General features: G+C 42.3%; 2 long non-coding RNA genes across 7 annotated transcripts in view; one reads left to right on the top strand and one right to left on the bottom strand.

Moving 5' to 3' along the window:
* Positions 1-246, bottom strand: part of LOC148214279 (uncharacterized) — a 38,975-nt gene extending 38,729 nt beyond the window's left edge. For both annotated transcript variants that reach the window (XR_015798454.1, XR_015798453.1), the window contains exon 1: positions 108-246. This is a non-coding gene — a long non-coding RNA (uncharacterized LOC148214279). The remainder of the gene's footprint in view (positions 1-107) is intronic.
* LOC148214278 (uncharacterized) lies at positions 75-20,968 on the top strand. 5 transcript variants are annotated; one of them, XR_015798459.1, is made up of 3 exons: positions 75-209; positions 1,194-2,555; positions 17,369-20,968. It is a non-coding gene; the product is annotated as an uncharacterized LOC148214278 (long non-coding RNA). The 5 variants fall into 5 exon arrangements; XR_015798458.1 differs by lacking the exon at positions 17,369-20,968 and adding an exon at positions 6,343-13,300; XR_015798457.1 differs by lacking the exon at positions 17,369-20,968 and adding an exon at positions 4,035-13,300.
* Positions 20,969-21,625: the final 657 nt, after the last annotated feature.

Genomic DNA, 21,625 nt, shown 5'->3' with positions numbered 1-21,625 from the left:
TGGTGCAGTTGGGAAAGGGGGGGGGGGGGGAGAAGGCAGATAGTAAAGGGGAGGGAAGGAAGAGGTGAAATTGGAAAAAAAAAAAGGAAAGGAAAGAAAGGACATACCAGTTAGAAGATTTTCTGTTGCAGCAGTGGAAGTCACCAGCTTAAAGCTGAATCAGCTTTCCGGAGTTAGGGATGCATAGAGGAGGGTCATGGAATCACAAGGTAATAATGCGTTGCGTGCAGCAGCCGTCAGCCTTTTCCTTAAAGCTAATCTCTAATGCAGGAGGGGAAAAAGAGAGAGAGAGAGAGAGAGAGCAGGCCCACTAATGGAATTAGACCTTCACTCGGGGAATGAATGAGGGCGAGAGAGAGAAAGAGAAAGAGAGAGAAGGGAATTCAGGCAACCCCACCCCAGCCCTCTTCCCCCTCCTCCCCATAGACATCCCCACACACCCCACACACCTCACCCCCTAACGGGCACCACTACATTGCTCTGTTCTCCCTGCAGCATCTCCGCTAAGGTGGGGAAGGGAGGGGAAAGCAAATCCACGGATGAACGAGGAGAAGGAGTTGAAGAAAAGTGCCCTTTCCTGGGGAAGCGGCTTAACCCCTCCAAGCAGAAAGGCTGGGGGGGGGGGGGCGGCAGTGGTTTGGTGGGGCTTCGGGAGATACTCCCCCCTCCTCCTCCTCCTCTTCCTCGCCCTCCTCTCTGCGCCCCCTCCCCAGGTCTGGCTGGGTCCCCCCATCCCCACTGCCCTTCCGCCCGCAAAGGTCAGCCTGAGGGAGAGGGCGCGAAAGAAAGAAGGAGGGAGGGGGGAGGGAGGGGGAAGAAAGGTGAGGGGAATTTGGGGGGGTCCGCACGGAGTCAAGAGGTGCAGGGCAAAGCGGCTGGTCAGGAGCCGCATCCCCCTTTCCGGGGCTTATATACGCAGCGAAGCATCCGAAACACGCGCCGAGGCCAAGTGGCCTCTTTCCCCCCTCAGATCCCTCCCTGACCATATTTAGTCAACCAGGGCAAAAAATAGCCCGTCAGCTGGAGATGGCCGAGCGGGGAATAGTTGGACTTCAATCCTTTCCCTCAGTCCCATTGACTACTAGCCCTGCAGGGCTCTGACTCGGCCTTTTTTTTAATGCCCCCACCCCCTTCTTCTTCTTCCTCCTCTTTTTCTTCCTCTTCTTCTCCCCCTCCTCCTTGGCTATTTTTAGCTGGACCAAATCAAGAGGCGTCTCCGCTTTCGAGCTGTTCTGGCCACCCCATGGCTGGGCTAGGCCTCGGCTATGTATGGTCAGATCCCACGCTGCGAGGAGTGGTGGACGAGGAGTCTGGTCCTCAGCATCGATGGGCAGCCCCCTCGGGGGCCACGCGCTGCGCTCCCGTGCCGGCCAGAGGCCAGCCGAGGTTGGGGTCCTCTACTTCACCAGCGGCAGGACGCTTGGAGGGGGCTGCCTGCTTCAGGCCTGCAGGCCAGCCAGGTGGCTTGGCTTTGCCTTGGCGTGGGGCTCCCTGGAAGGAAGATGCTGCCCTGGGGAGTTGGGCTGCAGCAGCGGCTGGGGAGGATGGGAATTGTGGTTGGAGACACCAGAGCACAGGCAAAGGGTCTCTGGCCTGCACTTGTATGCCTCATCACCTTCTCATTTCCTTCCGGCTCTCATTTCTCTCTCCCGATTCCTCTCCAAAAAGAAGAGTGTCCAACAAGGTGGTCCAAAGATGGAGTTGAGGAACAAACGGAAGGGAATAGGCTGCAATCACACAGTGCCCTGAAGTTCTCTCAGTGAATCCATTTTCTGGCTTCATGAAATTCATCCGAACTGTTAACTAGCCAGACAGGCTGGGTTCACGTAACAGACTAAGCCATGCACCCATTCACACGTACAAAACAATTCACAATTCAAAGTAACCAAGGTTCACCTACTGGGTGAATATGGCTACTAAGATTTTAGCTATCCAGTTAAGTTTGTTGTGTGAATCAAGCCAACGAGACCAGTGCTTTTTACTTTTTACCCTTTATTTTCCTTTCTATCATTGAGGAATAGTGAATTGAATTGAATTGAATTGAGTGTCGTGTGCAAAGACTGTGGGAATAAGGAACATTGAGAGGGAAAAAAGACGTGTTTTCAAATGTCACATACATTCCACCATTGTCAGTTGGTGAGAGCACCCAGCTAGGAGTAGGGGGAACTTAGGTTCAAATCCACTTCAGCCCTAAATGACTGAAAGCCACTGCACACTCACAGGGATGATGTAAGGGTAACCTGGGGAGGCAATTATGTACACTGCCTTAAAATAATTGGAGGAAAATCAGGATAATGCATGTACTAAATAAACAAGTGACCTGGACAAAGTAGGTACGCTGTTTCCATTGGGCCTTTATGGGGTGTGGGAGTTCTTGACAGAACAGGCTTTCCATGTCTAGCCAAACAGACTCACTCTGTTGCAAACTCATTTCCACTACTGATGGCCTGGAACAAGATCAAGAATGATTGAAACGTGGGGCTCTTTCTTGTATAATTCAACATATCAATGGGCCTGGAGATCACCCATACAATGGCTGTGCTGATATGTTACTGGTGAGTTTGCTTTTACCCTAACTGTTGCCTTTTTGCTTTGTTTTTGGATGCTGTTTTTAACCATGGTTATCCGCCCACAGTCATGAACTTGAGAAGGGCGCCCATAGTAATTGAAATAATGAAATAAATATCCTCTACGCATTGTCCCCTTATCACTTTGAGAAACAAAAGACAAGTCAATGTTGAAGAGACTTCTTCTTCTTCTTCTTCTTCTTCTTCTTCTTCTTCTTCTTCTTCTTCTTCTTCTTCTTCTTCTTCTTCTTCTTCTTCTTCTCCTCCTCCTCCTCCTCCTCCTCCTCCTCCTCCTCCTCCTCCTTCTCCTTCTCCTTCTCCTTCTTTTAATGAAATAAGGAAAGAGAGTTTTGGGGGAAAGGACAGATTATATAGGTGGGGAGGAACAGTCATCAGTTTGAGCATACTGACATTATTGAGATATTTGGCATGTTGTAGTATAAAATGCACCGTTATTGGACATTTATTGCTCAAGGCCTAAATGCATTTTCTGAAGGGAGCAATTCGTGGGATGTTGCTATTGGAAAGAATAACAGTTTCATTTGTTCAAGTTCCCCAAGCCTGATGTCTCCCAGGTGAGTTAACCAACAGACTTACCAAATCACCAACCAGCCTGTCAGTTTGGGGTTGATTCCCCTAGTTAGGCAGATCAATACTATTCAGATTGTTGCTTGGGATAGATTTCTATCAATCATACCAACTTCTATTGGATACTGCCTCTGATGTCACCAATTATGTAGCACCCCAATCCTTGCCAGGAGACTCTCATCCTAGCTTCTTTACTCAGCTTGTTAAGAGGAGAGTGACATAGCAGCTGAAATAGTCTGATTGCTAAGCAAATATAGAGAAGTTGTTTGAAACTTCAAACCTGGCATTGAAAAAGTTCTAAGAGACTCATCAGCTATTTCTTTCCATCTCTACTGGAGTCTCAACATTTGTTTCCTGGAAGTTTTGATTCTTTCTTTCTGACTAGACACAAAGCATAATCATTGGAAGATGATGACTCTGTGCTTTACAACAGCCTTTCTCAACTGGGGGATCTCCAGATATGCGGACTTGAGTTCCCAGAATCCTGCAAGATACCACACTAGCTGGGGAATTTTAGGAGCTGAAACTCACACATCTGCAGGTCACCTAGGGTGAAGAAGGCTACTTTAGATGTTAGCATTCCACAGAGACCAGTAGTAGCAACACTTCTGCTTAATCTTCATGAAGCTACAGGAGAATTCATCTGATGTATTGGAATAAGGTGTCAGTATCTCCTCCCCAGATATATCTTCATAGGATTTTCTTCCATCTCAAATTGTGGGAAGTTTGAGCCAAGGCAGGATTATGTACTTTATACACGAGGAAGAGGTGCTATCCCCTCCTCACTCTTTAAGGGCATTCTGTCCTGGCCCTTGCATGATCTCACACAAAGGCCCAATTGCCTCCCCCTTCATTATTTTTTTTTAAATCCTTTGCTAGATTGGGCCAAGAATCTATTTAATCCATCATTCTGGACCACAAAGACCACATGGACCTGCCCTTGAAGACCAGCTGGAAGCTACATTTGGTTCAGAATGCAGCAGCATGTGCAGTGCTGGGCACCCCTAGGTTCACCCATATTACACAACTGTTGTGCAAACTGCACAGGCTCCCAGTTTCTTTTCAGGTACAGTTCAAGGTGCTGGTTATTACCTTTAAAGCCCTACATAGCATGGGACCAGGTTATTTCTGGGACCACCTCTCCCTGAGGGTATCTGCCCACTCCACTAGATCAAATAGGGTACATGTGCTGCAGGTCCCTTCCCTGAAATATTGCCATCTAGGGGGACCTAGGAACCATGCCTTGTACATGGCTGTCCCTACCTTGAAAACACCCTCTCTCTGGCCATTCAGCAGGCCACACCCTTTTAGCCTTCAGGAAGGCCATCAAGACTGGACTCTTCACCCAGGGACAGGGGTAGAGTGATGGGAGCCTGTGAGTGGTTGTTGGGACATCCTAGGAGGATGACTGAGGCACCAGGTTTTTGGTTTTATGGTTTTGTAGTTTTATTGTTGTTGTGAGCCACCCAGAGTTGTGCTCTTAAGATGAGCAGTCACATGAATTTTTTAAATAAATAAATAAATAACCAACAACCAACCAACCAACCAGGTACATCATGAAGCTCACTTACAGAGTATGACTCACATACAGAGTATGACTCTGCCCCCTCGTTTTTTGCTCCCTGACAAATAGCGGAGATGCTGACCTTCACAGATGAGGCAATAAACAGCCATCAAGACTGGTAGCCATTGATAGTCTGGTCCCCATGAATTTGTCCAGTCTCCTTTTAAAGCTGTCTAAATTGGTGCCGATAACTGTGTCTGATAGCTCTGAATTCCACAGTTAAAGTCTGTATTGTGTGAAGAAGTACTTCTTTTTATTGATCCTGAATCTCCCAGTGTTTAGCTTCAGTAGATGAACCTGAATTCTCACACTGTGAGAGAGACAGAAAATAAGGTCTCTAGCCATAATTTCTATATAATGCTTAATTTTAACTTGGCTCTAATGCTCTTTTATGTCTCCCTTTCCCCACCTTTATTCCAAACTAAGCAGCAAAAATGCTGTAAACATTAATCTTATGACTTTTCAGCAATCTTGTCTGATCTCATGCAACTTATTCAGAACGCTGGAATCTTGCACACCCGCAGGGCATCCAATGAACTGAAGTTACAGGTTGATAGATTTGAGATTTAGATTTAGATTTCTTTAAAAAAAGTAAGAGCAATGAAACAGTGGTACTAATTCCCTAGAAATGGTGGGCTCCCTGTATCTGAAGTCTTCAGGTAGATGCTGAATACTTTTGTAGCTCTGAATTTCCTCCATTAAACAGAGCAGGATGAATTGGGCTTATGCAAGACACATTCCAAATGTGTGCAAGGGTTCATATATCACATTAAACTATGATTTGTTTGTATGATGTTGGCTTCAGATGTTGTGTGAATCTTGTCCTTGTGGAATCTGATCCATAGTTTATGGGCTAGAGTGCTATGTGAACCCAGCCATGTATGTGCATGGTTGTTTTTCTCCTAAACCCATGCAAGGCTCTTTGTAAAACAAACGTCCTGGAAGTGGGGCAAAATGTTCATTTTAATATTTCTCCTCCACTTTCTTCTTGCTGTACTCTATATCAGTGGGAGTGTAATTTCCTCCCACTGTTTTTGTCCATTGAAGTCAGTAGCCTAATAATCAGGCTTATGTACAGAAATCTGAAATGCTAAAAGAATTCTTGGCATTGTATTTTAATAGATTATTTTTGCTCCCAGGAAGAAAAAAACAATCATTTTTTTTAAATGATCATTTTTAGAGACATTGAATGACAGTTCAGATCGGATCCCCTTTCTAAAGAGATTGGAGCAATTAAAATGCCTGAAACCAATGGTGAAAACAGATCTAATTTACTGCACTTTGCATCTAAACCTATCATTTTTTTTGTTTGCTCTAATGTGTGTGTGTGTGGGGGGTGCATGTGTGTTGTGCATGTTTTGGACTTTTTTAGCCATCCTTAAAAGCTTATGGCTGAAAAGAGGCATGTTACACATGAACAAATCAGAGATGGCTACTACACAGATGATAACTGAGAGCAAACCATAATGGAAAAGGGAAGCATCTTCTCATTGTGTTCTCCTTCTCTTTTCCTGAACTGTGAAGGCATTTGCTCTTTTATCCCCGAGCACTGTGCAAAAATTACAATAATTATATCCATGTCCAATAAGCTGTGGCTACTTTCCTTATCATGCTACGCTACAGGCAGCAATGAAACTACTCTGACAGAAAATCATGAGGTGTCACCTGTGTGGCTGCAGCATATCCCAGACCCATCCTTTTCTCACCATCCAGAGGATGAACTGGTCTCTCATCTTCCATTGTGGTCCCAAGAGCATTCTGAAGTATGATCCGCTTGTCACAAATGAGACAGGATTTCAGCCCAGGGTCAACAGCATTGCTGAAGTTCCAGAAGAAGAGTAGAAACTGTCAACAGGCTGGCTCGGTGCCCTGGGAGGTGTAGTCTGGAGGACACCTTGACGGGGAAGCTTGCATTCCAAACGGAGAAGGCTCCTCCAAGGAATCAAACATCTCCCTCCTTTCTGCAGGGAGCCTCTCAACATTCTTCACCATGGGGACATGGTCCATTTCACCAAATTTCTGCAGCTTTTTGAGGAGCCTATTTTTGGTTTTGTTGCTGCTGAGTATGCATTTTGCATCCTCTATAATGCCTCAAAGTTGGCATCACTCAAGGCATTGTGGGGATAAAATGGGCTGAGGGCCCCTTTGGAGAGTTAGAGAATCAAAATAAAGAAGTTTGGTTTGGCATTCTCAACAGTTGCATAATTATGTGCATATCTCTGTTCCTTTTGTAATGCTTTTCCCTTTTCTTTTTCTCATCAACAACTGAGTTATACTAGCCAGATCAAAGCAAAAGTAGAGTTCAGGTCTCTCCCAGGCTATGCAAAACAGGCCTCTTGTTTGGTGAGATGGTAATCCTGCTGCATTTTACTTGTTAGGGTGCTCAGATCTTAGGCTTTACAAGCAAATTTTGCAAGACCTTTCCTTTGCTTTGAATTCCCTAGTTGCATAGCTTTACCAAATGCAGCTGAGCCAGGAGATGCAAAAGTAGGAAATTATGAACTGAGACAATAATGTATCTAATGATCATTCTGCCTTGCAGCCTTGGCTTTTCCTTTAATTCCAGTTAGCTTAAACAATCTTCCTTTACTTGGACTACTCTTTCATCAAGCCATCTTCATCTTTGGTTGCTGTCAGAGCTGCCACGTATGGACTCTGAAATTCTCCACCAAATTTGTGGGCAGAGAAATAGAACAGGTGATTTCTCCAGAGGAAGGAGAAATTCTCCCACAGTTTCTCAAAGGCACAATGACCTCCGCATAAGGATAGCAGCATCACTGTGGGGGAAAGCACTATGGGAGAAGTTTGCTCACAACAAATTGTCTCCAGATTAATTTCGTCATGCAAAACTAAAGAGGCTGCAATTCTCTGGCAAACCGGGTATGAAAGACAGGATGTTTGCACACCCCCTGCATAACTACAGAAGAGCAAGAACTCCACATTTACTCCAAGTTCTCTTCTTTGAAAGAAATTTCAAGAGCAAATTTTCTTTTCTCAAAATAAGAATGAGGGGGAAAAAAGAGGGATAATCCTCTGTCCAGCCTTAATTTTTATTTCTACCACTCTCTCACCTTTGCCTTCTTTTCTTAGGCTCCTGGTACTTCTAGACTCCTTTGTTTGCATGTATTTCTTCCACCTTCCCTAGATCTCCTCCAACTGGTTGTCCTGGCATCCTTTCCATGATACAGTGGTACCTTGGGTCACGAACGCTTCTGTTCACAACCAATTCGGGTCACGAACAGCACCTTTCGCAAAATTTTGCTTCCATTCGCAAACTCCGCATCAGGTGACGAACAGGATCCGCGGCCATTTTCCCTGCCGTGACACGTGGTCGTGGCTTCCTGTAGGGAGCGGGACTCTCCCTCCAAGCAATAACCGCCTCCCCACCCGCCTTCCTGTCCTCCACGCCAGAAGTCGCGTCGAGCAAGGTTAGCGTTCTCTCTCTTCGTACTGTATTTTGTTTCATATTTTTGTGGTTTAAAACAAAATACATATGGTTCAGAACGGATTAGCCGTAATTACATTGAACCTTATGGGAAAATCTGATTCGGGTCGCAACCAATTTGGGTCGCAACCAGAGTCGCGGAACGAATTAAGTTCGTGACCCGAGGTACCACTGTACTTGCTTTTTTTGAGAGGTGGCCATTCCTAGACCCCTCCCTTTGCCTAATAAATCTTCTATTTGCTTCCTGAGCGTACCAGGTTTCTATTCAACAACATGTTTAATGATATGTTTCAACCCTCTCCTCATATCACTCTTCTAGGGTAAGGAGTTCGCTAACAACTGCAGAGCTAACCTTAGATTATTGTGCAGCCCACTGATGGTAACCTTTTGAAGAAGGATCATGGCCCAGGGCCTTCTCCTGCTTGTGAAACCTTAGATTTTGAAATTATCAGAAGAGGAGCATGAGAACCATCTGGACTGATTTGTATGTTATCCCACCAATGCATTTTATTCTGGGAATATAGTACTGTTAGATGTTTTCCTTCTCACTGCAGTTCTTCATGAGAAAGAGGCTTGGGGAAAATACACTACGGTTTTCCAATCAGTAGCTTCCTACCTCCCGCTTCCTTTCTCTCTCTCAGCTTTCCATTGAGATTTTGCCTGCCAGTGGGGGCAATGCTGGAAGGGGCAGGCTAAAAATAATTATAAATCAATCAGTCAATAAAGCACTTCTTGAGGATAAGGCAAACTGACATACTGAGTTTGCTTATGTTCGCCAACACATGAGACATGATTAAAGTAGATAATGAGAGATATAAGAAACCTCCAGTGATGTATTAATCCTATCTTATCTTGAATTTGTCAAGCCAGAGAGAGCTCACAGAGAAAAAGCTTAAGTCAGCCCCCGCCCACCCAGAATTATTTATTCAGAAATTCTCAAAGCAAATCTGCCCTTAATCAAACCACAAGATGATTTTATACTTCCCCAAGTGAAAGTACATTTTGGACACTTTTATTTGTTTATTTATGATGCAATTTAATGCTCTGTGTTTTCGGTCCCAGAGCCTTCCCCAAGATGGCTATGAAAACATAAAACAATACAGTGTAATAAAACGACTCCAAAACACCACAACATTTGGGACCCAATCTAGCAGCATTAAAAAAGCCTGTGTTAAAATTCAGAACTATATATAGCAGTCCGGCAGGTGACCCATATCAATCACTCCAAAGGCCATCCTGAACCCCAGTTTTTTCACTGCTTCCTAAAACATGAGTAGCTGTTGCGTTAGACAAACCTTCTTTGGACAGGCATTGCACAGTTGCAGTCATAGTTTGTTCTTATGTCCACCTGTCCAGTTTCTGAAGGCAGTGAAATAAAAGAGGGAAGCTTCAGGTATTTTGAGCAGTAGAATAGCCCCAGAATGGCTCGAGAGGAAATATAGCTGATATTTGAAAATATCCCATGAAAGAGAGTGTTATTTACCTACTAGTAAACTGGTTTAATCATCATCTTACCATCACGAAGGAACCTCTGATTCATAAGAAATCTACATTCCAGTAACTTAAGCCCATAAGTTTTAAGTTGTGAGTTATCTTCTGGCCTTCTAGCCTTCAATATTTTCATTCATGGTTTGGGTGGAGAGGTGAAGGGAGTGTTTATCAAATCTGCAGATGACACAAGATTGGGCAGGATAGCTAACACTTTAAAAGCCTGAAACAAAATTGAAAATGATCTTGATAAGACAGAAAGTGGGCTGAAAGTAATAGAATTTAAAAGAGACAAACATAATCTTTTTCAACTTAGGAAAAATAAAAGAAATGAGCAGGCAAGGAATGAGGAATACCTAGTTTGATGACCATATATATAAAATGGATTTTGGAATTGGGGTTGATCACAAGGTGAATGTAAATCAACCACACAATATGATTCTAAAAAGATAAATGCAAATCAGTGGAAATATAGTTTCCAAATTGCAGGACCGGAAGTAATATTTCTACTCTGTTCTGTATTGGGTAGAAGTGATTTTGAGGATTACATCCAATTCTGGGTGCCATACTTTAAGAAAATTCAGGGAAATTAGAACAGATGTAGAAGAGGGCCACCAGAGTAATCAACTGGACGCTAAGTTTTCCAAGAAGAGAGTGAGGGAATTGGATATGTGTAGCTATGGGAAAAGGTGACTAATGATAGCATTCCTTAAGTATCTGCAGAGATGTCACATCGAGGAAGGTCAAGACCTGTGCTCTATCACCCCAGAGTGCAAGACACAGAATACGGATCTTTAGTGACCAGAATATAAATTCCAGCTGAATGTAGGGAGAACTATCCAATGATGAGAGCATTTCTAAATGCAAAAATGATTAAATGAGCTAGTGGACTCTGCTGGATGTATTCAAGCAGAAGCTGGATAGTCACTGGTTGTGGATGCTTTAATATGGATTTTAATATGGATTCCTGCACAAAGCATACAGGTCTAAGGAGGGTAGACCTGATGATCAAAATGCCCATTTTTAGTTGTATGATTCTATGGATATCTGTCCATAGGCTGGTTCCAAACCGTCAACCGGATATCAGGAATAATTCCCTGTCCTTCATTTCTGAATCGCAGGAGTTAATTTTTGTTTTCCTCCCTACCCTGTAGTTTTGTGATAAAATACCGGTGTCAAGCATACCTCATAAATAAAAAAGTGGCACATGAAGAAAGTATCACGCAATGAAAATGACACCTTCCTTGATGCAGCAACCTTTTTTCCCGGTATTGATTTTTGATAGAATAAATATGCATGGCGTTGTGCACATTCGGTAAGGAAATCTGCACATACAGCTAGCTATATGTGCAAAGAAGGTGGCTCTCTTCTAACAGAAACTCCTATGGTCCAGCGCCAGCAGGATTTCAGCCAAAACAAGAACACTGAGAAACAAGAAGTCTGCATCGTCACAATGCTTGGGAAAGACTTATATTTTCAGTGGCATGGTAAAGTTTTGCTCAGCTTCTTGTCCCTGCTTGGGTGTATCCATGTCATTTTCTTGGCAATGCTACAGAAGTGGTTTATAATTTCCTTCCTCCATCATAGTTGTTAACCTCCTTCTAGTCTTGCCTACATCTCTGTGATTTATCTGGTGGTCTCCTACCCATGTACTAATTAAGTTCAGTCCTGTTAGGTTTATAGAGATTAGCTAAATTGGCTTAGGTGCTGCCACTTAGCTAGGGCTGCAGATATATACCAAATATTTAAACAGGTGGGGGGTACTCCTCAAAGAAGCCACCAGATGAGAAGGGAATATGCTCAGTAGCCTTCAGAAATTATGGAACTGAATGTTGGCTGGAATGGAAAAATGGGGAGAGAAGAGCTGAATGCACAGTGACCCTTATATATAGTGCAACATTTACTGAAAGCCCCACTGTAGGTAGTAATCAATGGGTGCAGGTTATACATGGCCCATGATGCCCCAGCACTCATTATATTTGCAGTGCTCTAAATGAGGGCTCCGGTATTTTTATATGCCAGAGGGGTTTATCTATATCCAGTGCTGCTGGATCAGAGCAGCAAGCACATAAATAAATCAGCATTCAATCCTATATTTCTCCCATCTGTACTGATAACAGTATAATTTGGTGCACTGCACATGATCTGCGGTTTGTGCTGAATTAAGAGGGGTGTAAGTCTATGTATATCTTGCCTGGCTCACCCGAGCATGCATTCAGTTGTTAGACCCCTCTGCCAAGCGTTCACATCATTCCGAAGTTTAAACCTCACAGACCCAAATCTGCATTCATTTCATGCCAACTTTCCCTAATATACATTTTCTAGGTTGCATCTATTCCCCCAGTTAAATGCATTTTGTCTGGACTTTGCCTAAATGTATGCATTTTAACCTATCTTTAAGCCAAGAATTACTTCAAGATGTATACCATCAAGCACGATGAATTACCTGCCCCTTCATGCTATAATAGATCTCTGGAAGATCAGACCATTTTCTTGAACAGAAACGTGTAATGGATTTTCTCTGGAGTTCTACGGTAGAAATGGGGAAATTTTGGCGATATGCCCACATGCATCGGGATTGTACACTTAGCCTATTTTGCCTTTCCTACTCATCTGGCTGAGCATTGCTAGAAGACAGACACAGTCATTTTCTTAAAGATATCTCAGAGGTTTAAGGTACAGAGATTTAGGACGTGAGCCGTTTACCCAGTGATTTATTAGTGAAATATTGAAAAGAAGAAAAGCAAGCTAAAAAGCAAGATTCTTATACTTTATTCAAGGCACTAGAGTTGACAAGTCAGATAATAACAGCTCCTCTGGAAGCTTTAAGAGTGCATTAAACAAATATAGTGGTGGATATTTATAGACTTTTAAGAACTGCTGATTAATAAAGAGACATTTATAGCCTTCCAAACTGTTAGACTTCTATAATGTAAATACTCTAAGCAATAATAACTGGGCCCTGGGTGCTGAGCTATTCTTTGAGGTCCCAAGGACCAAGCCATCTTAGCTTCCAGTTAGAGTACATGAATTCTCTCTCTCTCCCTCTCCCTCTCCCTCTCCCTCTCCCTCTCCCTCTCTTTCTTTTTATTTTTACTTTCCTGTTGACCTGGTGTCTGTCCAGATTAATGGCTTATACTGTATGGAGTATGGCAGGCCATCTCAAACTGTTTTGTGAATCTCCCCCCCCCCCCCAGGGGCTTGCAAGCCATTTAGAGGGAAGTTGAAACATGTTTTTAAAGCTGACCAAGCTTGCACAGACAAAGCTGGAGTTTTGTCCAAACTTGTTCTCTCTTTGCCTAGGAACGGTCTTGTGTAGGCAAAGCATGGAGCAGGTTTTGAGAGGTGACTAAGCTCGTGCGTCTAGCCATCTGTCAAAACCAACTGCCAGTCACAGCAGCGTGATTGGCAATGGCTTCCCATGGATGGGGAATGCAAGGGTGGCATGTAGCAGTACAGTACCTTGGTAGTATCTGCAGCATCTCTAAAAAGGTATATTTTAATAAACCTCCGTATTTTTATCTGTTATTTTCCATGTTTAGCTTTTAAAAATGGGAAATGTTTTATTGGTGGGTGAGAGAAAAGCTCTAGATGACCAAGCTGATAACAGTATTGATAAAACTAAGAGTCAAGAAGCTGTTATGTACCTCTTAGTAAAGGGTGTGTTTATTTCTTACCCATCTTTAAATCCTGATGAACTTACTCATTTTATTCACAAGGGGGCGGGGGGGGGGTTGCACAAATTCATTTGTCATTTTAGGAGATTGTGGTATCACAAAATTTAGGAATCCTGGATCTATAGTGAAGGTGAACTGCTACTGGAAAGCAGAAATTTCAGCCAGCATTATTATTCCTTAGGTCAAATGTTTAGAATGGGCATCTAAAATAACACCCCACCTGTTCTTTCCTGGTATGGATTTTAATCTTATCCAACTTCTCTTCCTGTTGGCCCCAATATCCATCAAGAACATGAAGAAACCTCTATTTCCCAGTACTTTGGGAAATAAACCTGCCCCTCACTTCATTAGCTACAGTAATCTGTTTCCCTATTTGTCAGATACTCAGTATTAAACTAATGAAATTAGGGGACAGAAGTTCACCATAAGTAGTACAAATTATAAATTGTGAGCATGCATGTATATGGGTAAGAGAGAGAATTTACTCGGCCATGTTGTGCCTGAAACATCTACCAACTGCATGGTTCCCAGTTTCCTTTTGATTAATTATCCCTTAATTATTATTGTTCTTATCTCCCCGTCTCTCAAACTACAAGTTTTCAGAAATTGCCCAAACATATCTTTTGTATTGTAGAGCTAGACCCTGGGCAGCAATCTACTATTTGCAAGTTGCATGAACTGCTTAAACAATACTTCTCTGATTAGTTTTAACAACTCTCACAAGAACAGGTCAATAGGTACTTAGAAGGAAATAAATTAATTATCCTCAAGCGTGATCTACAATTTAGCCATTTCTTTCCTTATTTTAATAGGGGTTATAGCTTAGCCAGGGCCCTCCTGGAACTTTTGTCCCAGTAAAATGGAAATCATCCTCGTAATTGGGCTGTGAAAGCACTGTAACCATTAATCGTCTTTTTGTTTGGCCTCCTTTCTTATCCTTTTCCTCCTATGGGCTTGTACGTCAGTCAGTAGCCCCATTCACACAAAAATGATGCACAATCATCACAAAAGCTGTGATCACACCCCACGCTTGGTCTTTCTACAGTGTTCTTGGTTTACACAATACTTTGAACCAAGGGGCTAATTCACACCACAGGCTAAGCCACAAACAAAGGGTTTGCACTAACCCAGCTTAGCATATTGTGGGAATGGAGTGTCTAAATTTGACCCTAATGGATTAAGTGGGCTGTGTAAATACAGCCATATGGTTCTCAGCACCATCAGGAAACCTGGAGGACCTATCTTGAAGAAAGGCCTAACCATAAGCCTCTGTGGGATGCTGCCATCATAATTTCCTGTGAATGCACGAAGAAGATGAGCAGAGATAGTGAAAATGTTTCTTGGTGGACATAGTGAACATGGTTCTTAACACCATCAGGAAACCTGGAGGATCTATCTTGAAGAAAGGCCTAGCCATAAGCCTCTGTGGGTTGCTGCTATCATAATTTCCCGTGTTTGTTGGTGGACATGTTCTTGGTGGACATCATGTGAACAAGGCTACCATTTCTTATTCAGTGACTTATTCTAAGCAGTCTTATTGACCACAGACGGCTTAGCATATAAACATTCTCAACTGAAATGTACTGTAGATTCAGTAAAATCAGGGATCCAAACTCTCTATTGGTGGGGCTTAATTTTTCACACATGTAAATCATGATTCAGTGATGGAGTGCTTGCTTTGTCTGTAGGAGGCCTCAGGTTCAACCCTGGTGTTTCCAGCTAAAAGGATAAGGTACCAGTTGATGAAAAAGACAGGGATTAAGTAGCCAAATACCCTGATCTGCTACAAAGTACCTTCCTTTGTTCCATTAGCTGGCATTGCACAATACACATGTCAGTTCATCTTAACTCCTGGAACCTCCTGTTCTTCGGTCATAGTTGAACAGAATAGCTAATCCACACTCCAGAACACCAATCACTTGGAAGCCTGCCATTCCTGTTCCCATCACAGCAGTTTGCAAATCACTGAATTGCTAAACAGTTTGGGTACATAGGCAATGCTGAATTTCAAGTGTATTACATTCACAATATAAAAGAGGGGAAATGAATAGGCTTTTACTCTAGACATTATTAATTGAGCTTCACACCACTTTATCTCCCTTTTGTTTTCACTATATCCATAAGAGAGTAGTATCATAGTACTAAGCATATTTACCGCTTATCACTACCAGAGAGCTGAACAAACAGTCTTCCATCTTCACCATGACTTAGTGTTGGATGTGACAATGCATATCATTGACTTAACTTTGCAGAGGAAGAAGGTAACTGGAAGGCTGGTGATGCAGGGCACAGATGAAGTGACAGCCATGAATCAACACTTGAATTAAACCGTCTTGATTGGCAATTGAAGCATCAACCACATATGACATAAATTGCTCACTTCTGAGGTCCTCTGCCTCTAAATCTAAATTCCACAGATGCTCCTTTTATCATAGGGATGAAAAACAAAAAAGCAAAATATATTTCCATATTTAGTTTTGCATAATATATTCCATGTGTTCAAATGATTTGGAAATCTTTGGGCAAGAGAACATACACTGTAGGGCAGTAGGAGAAGAAGGAAAAGCAAAATGCAAAGAGATGGGAATTTGAGGTCCAGAAGCATTTTTTTTTTTTTTTAACCAATGAAAACTGGATACAGATTTCTGGGTTGGGCCAATCATTTCTGGGCAGCAAAACTGCAGGTATGTGAATTGAATGGATCTTCATTAGGTGGCCATATATCAAGGCAAACAGTCATAAGCTTTGTGGCATCCCTAAATGGTGATTGAGCTTCCAGTACTAGGAATAAATCTGGGATACCATCAGAAGATTCAACCAGGGTTTTTTTGTTTTTTTGTTTTACCAGATCCAAGTGGTTGACTTCCAAGTCCATTATGGTGGAGCTCCTGATTTGTTAGAACCGAGATTAATTAGGAATAATTAACGAGTCCACTTAGACTTTGTCAAACCAAATTAGCTTGATTATGCATGTCTACTGAAAGTTTTTTTTCAGCCTTTCAAGGCAGATCAGACTAGGAAACCAAAGTTATGAATGCTAATACTACTTTTATTATAAGGTTACAGTAACAAAATCTTGCAAGTCTGAATGCGCTTCCTCCCTCCATTTATCTTTGTGAGGACTAGGGATGGTCTTGTCTGAGACTCTTACTCGGATTACAGTTCTGCCCTGGATTTCTTTTATCTTTATCTTTTGTCTTGTTTGTGGCTCTTCCTCCTTCCTCAAGGTTATTCTTACTGCCCATTATAAGTTTCAACTAAGTGAATGCATGAGTCATGATTAGGTTTGCTAGACCATCTGTAGCCTTACTGCATGTGTATAAATTCAACTTAAGGGCAGACCTTGGGAACGGAACTCGTTCTTAAACTGGGGTTGTACCCTGTATCTTCCATGCCTTTATATGTGAACTCTAGAATTTTTCTGAGCTTTGTTTCAGAGACAGCCATTCTCATACATGATATAGAATCTGGTTCTCCCCACCCTTTTTCTGTATCAGAACCGAATTAATTGTAGTTCACAATAAGCTCAGACAGAGTCTCAATTCATAGGGTTAATTCATAGTGTTATAAATTAATTTAATCTTCAAATACTATGTTCTACCAAAGTAGACTCCATTGTGATGAAGGTGGCAGCAATGAATGGAGTCCTGTTGTTGTCATTCTTGACCTGAAGTTTCTAAAAGTGCACATTCAGAAAAGGTCAACCAAAAACCAGGGTATTTAGGAAAATTGTGTCGAAGTATATGAGGGCTAAGGTTCGTTTAAATAAAATATATATTAGGGAAGGCTCTCTCTCTCTCTCTCTCTCTTTGTGTGTGTGTCTCTGTGTTTAAAAAGTGGATATTGGGAATCTGTTAAAAAAAGATTAATTACAGAAACATGAGTACAAATTCATACAACAGCAACTGTAGAATTTCAGGGTGAGATTTTTTTTTTTTTTTTGGTATGATCTACTAAGTAATTAAATGGAATGTAATCCTATGTAAGCACTACTACTACTATTAACCAATGGCCACTGATCCGCTCATTTTAATTCCAGGTACAGGAAGAGATTTTAGGAGATTTTGCTGCTTTTTGGGCCCAGCTACTTAAAAAACAACTTTGGAAGATGGTAAAGACTGAAAATTAGTTTTATGAACTCTGAAGTACATGAAGAAACAGATGTTTTTACTTCCAGGTTGTTCCTGGCAGCTCATAATATCAAGGCATTGAAGCAGTTTCAGGAAACTGTATACTTTCCATTTTCTTCGCAGTTAAATAACAGAAAGGGAAAATATTATATTTAACAAGGACTTTCCCCCATATGTTCTTCATTAGTGATGGGGAGAGAAATTCATTATATGCCTATATTAAAGTAAATGTACCAAATTTGCAGTTCTCAAATTAATACACAAACGTAATTACCTGTTGCAAGGTGATCAGAGTCATTTAAATGAGATGGGTGGCCATATATCTAGAATTAATAATAATAATAGTATCTGCAAGAAATACCATTTGCCTGCAAACAAGAACTGGTGAGACCACAGAACAGACAAAGTAACAGAAAATGAAGAAGCGAAAGTGCCCTGGGGCTTCAGAATTCAAACAGACAAGCACCTGCCACACAACACCCCAGACTTAACCATTGTTGATAAGAAAGACAAAAAAGTCTGGATAGTGGGCATTGCAATACCTGGAGACAGCAGAAGAGAAGAGAAAGAACTGGAGAAAATCACAAGATACAAAGACCTGCAAATAGAAGTAGAACGTCTGTGGCAAAAGAAAGCAAAGATAGTACCAATAGCAATAGGTGCCTTGGGTGCAATCCCAAAACATCTGGAGCACCCCTTGAAGACCATCGGCATTGACAAAATCACCATCAGTCAATTGGAAAAGGCAGCTTTACTTGGAGCAGCTTCCATCCTGCGACGATGCCTTTAACACCATCAAACAACAACGTCTGCCTATCCCAGGTCCTTGGGTAGGACTCAATCGGTGGATAAAAATGTCAAATCCAGTCTAAACATCTGGCTGACTGTCTGACCAGCCATAATAACGCTTCTCATCCCTGTCTTCCAAAAGCTTGTGACATGGAAAGATATCCAATAAAAATATATGTGCAAGACACATATATACAACTGCATTACATTACAGAAAATCTGTTGAATAAACCTATAGACCCCCTTCTCAAGAGGACATTGCTGGAGCCTTCACTGTTGGATAATTATCAGCCAGTTTCCAGTCTTCCAGCACTACCGCATCCGCCCTTGTGCTCCTTAATCTCTCAGTGGCTTTTAATGCTGTTGGCCATGGTATCCTTCTGGACTGACTGGGTGGGTTAGAAGTGGGAGGCACTGTGCTGCACTAGCTCACGTTCGTTCTCAGTGGTCAGTTCCAGGCAGTGCTGACAGGGGGGAGAGAACATGTCTGCAGCCCCTCGTGTGTGGGGTACCTCAGAGCTTGACACTCTCCCCTCTCCTGCTTAACATCTACATGAAACCACTGAGAGAGGTCATCCGCTGGTTCAGGGATCGGTATCACCAGTATGCTGATGACACCCAACTCCACCTCTCAACCCCAAGCTGAACAGGTGAAACTATTGACAAATTGAATCGGTTTCTGTAGGCTGAATCTGGATGGGGTGGATAGAGTTCTGCTCAATCCTAACAAGACTGAGTGGCTGTGGCTGTTCGGCCTCCCAGCATCAGGGTTGCTATCTTTGTTAGTTTTGGATGTGCTTTGTTAGTCTTGCACTTGCCCTTTCAAGACTGGTGCACAACTTGGGGGTCCTTCTGGACTCGCAGCTACTGCTCAAAAAGCAGGTGGCAGCTGTGGCCAGGAGGGCCTTTGCACACATTCATTGTGTGCACCAGTTATGCCCTTTCCTCAACTGGGAGGCCCTTCAGACAGTTCCTCACGCCCTGATCACCTCATGACTGGATTATTGCAATGTGCTCTACATGGGGCTGCCCTTGAAGACCACCCGGAAGCTACAGCTGGTTCAAAAGGTAGTGATGCAAGCAGTAATGGGCGCCTGTCAGCATGGCCATGTGTCACCACTGCTACACAATCTACATTGGTTGCCAGTTGGCTTCCGAGTGCAATTCAAGGTGCTGGTTATTACTTATAAAGCCCTGTATGACATAGGGCCTGGATATTTGAGAGACCGCTCGTCTCCAATCATTTTTTCCCTTTTATTTTTGTGAATGTGTATTGTTATAGGTTTTAATTGTATATTTATTTATTGTTTTAACGTGTTGTGAGCCACCCAAGTCCCCCATTGGGGGGAGATGGACAGGGGACAAAATTAATTGATTGATTGATTGATTGATTGATTGATTGATTGATTGATTTCTGGTACATTCTGGCAGCGTTGGTGCGCTCCAGGTCCCCTCTATTAAATGTTGTCATCTTGTGGGACCCAAGATGGTGCCCTCTCTCCTAGAGTTCCAGAAAGCTTTTAAAACCTGGCTTTGGTCCCAGGCCTGGGGTTGATGTATCAATGTATTATTGTATTTCTGGGGACCCTGTTTTGTTTGATTTGTGTTGTTTATAAGATCATTTTAGTCTGGGCTGTCTCTTTGGTCTGATATGTTTTGTCTGATTTTATGGATTTTCCAGTTTTGTACACTGCCCACAATCCATTGGAGTTGGGTGGCTAATAAATTCCAGTGAATGAACAAATGAATGGATAAATAAGTAAAATATGCATGTTGTGTTTTGCTCTATACACAATGTCTATGTTTGGAGTCAAGTCTTCTGGCCAACGTCCAACTCCTGTCCCATCCACATACATTCATATTATGTATCTTGGTTGTCTTCAAAGGACAAATGTTGTTGATAATGAATAGAGATTGGCAGTTTGGATTGTTAGATGCTACTGATGAGACTCAGCTTTCTTTGAAAAACACTGGGAAAATTCATCAACCCACATTGGATTCTTTATGCACGGGGGTGGACGGACTCAAAATTTTCCTGGCTGGCTAAGCTCTTGCTTCCACCACCATTACAGTTGATAAGAATAGACAGCTCTAATGTACTATGCAGCTGGGCAACCATTATGATGGTTTAGAATCTCAGTTTTAGATCCTAGTCATCCCATTTAAGAGGATTTTAAAAGGCATATTGGTTGCCAGTTTGCAATTAAGTTTGGACTTAATTCTAGGTGCTGTTTCTTTAAACTCTTTAATGGTCTGGATCCAGAATGCCAACCTGCTACAACTTATTTCTCCCCAGCTACTGAAATCATGTGAAGATTTGCACCGGATCCCTTCTTTCTCCACCATGGTAGGATCTGAGATCATTGGCGGTTTCCATGTTTCTGAATATCAGTTTTAAGAGATCCAGCTCTAAGTCTCGTTATATAGTTCTGCCCATCTCTTAAAAGTGCTTCTGTTTTCCAAGGCATTCAAGTCACTTTAAGATTATTTTTATCACTGCTGAATTATGCTATTATGCGTTGTTTGCTTTCAAATTATTTGAACTTGCCTTTAATGCTGTCATTCATCATCTTGAATGCTTACATTCTGAACAGAAACCTGATAAACATATGCTAATAATAGTAGTAATAGAAATAGTAGTAGTACTCAATCTACAAGGTTATGTTTCTTGCACATGCATTTTTCATAGAGAATGGTTTTGGGATACATGTGTTTTTTTGGGGGGGGGTAATACAGATTTCCAAACACAGGGGGGGGAAATCTGCATACCAGTTTGGCAAGAGAAAATTTGCTTTTGAAATTTATCATGAAGGAGAAGAATATTTCTCATAGATGGACTGTAGTGTTCTTGCCTACCCATTTCTGCCGTGTTAATCAGAATGCGATGTGTGAGCAGAAAGGGAGGTGCACAGTGATCAGAAAATATTGAATAGAAAACACCAGTGATGCTACATAATGTCAACTCAAAAATAGTGCCAAGAGAAATTTGAAAGGAATTCTCAAGTGCCCTGAGAATAAAGTAGAAAAACAGAAGCTGCTTTTGCAGACGAGGGGGCAAAGCTGAGCAATTGCCAGGAGATAAAAGGGCGGTAAAGTAAAATCTCCCTCTCTAAGATTAGACTTCATTGCCACTTCAAGAAGTAAGAGCCAAATGAACCCCACAGTCTAGAACATCTTCTCACAGGCCACAGAAATACAGCATGTTCTGGTCCCCTTCTCCTGTTGATCCCCATCTGTTTACTTTTCAGTCAAATGCATCATAAGCTGCCAAGGAAAAACAGTCCATCCGGCGCAGAGGGAATTTAGTGAAACATGCCTTTGTGGAGTCAGTTCAAAAACTCCACCACAAGAAATTCAAAAAGAATTGTTCAAGCACC

The sequence above is a fragment of the Python bivittatus genome, unplaced genomic scaffold (assembly GCF_059951505.1).
Source record: "Python bivittatus isolate LINGU-HERP-01145 unplaced genomic scaffold, Pbiv_v1 ctg000700_np1212, whole genome shotgun sequence".
Classification (NCBI taxonomy): domain Eukaryota; kingdom Metazoa; phylum Chordata; class Lepidosauria; order Squamata; family Pythonidae; genus Python; species Python bivittatus.
This window is presented reverse-complemented; position numbering and strand designations above follow the sequence as displayed.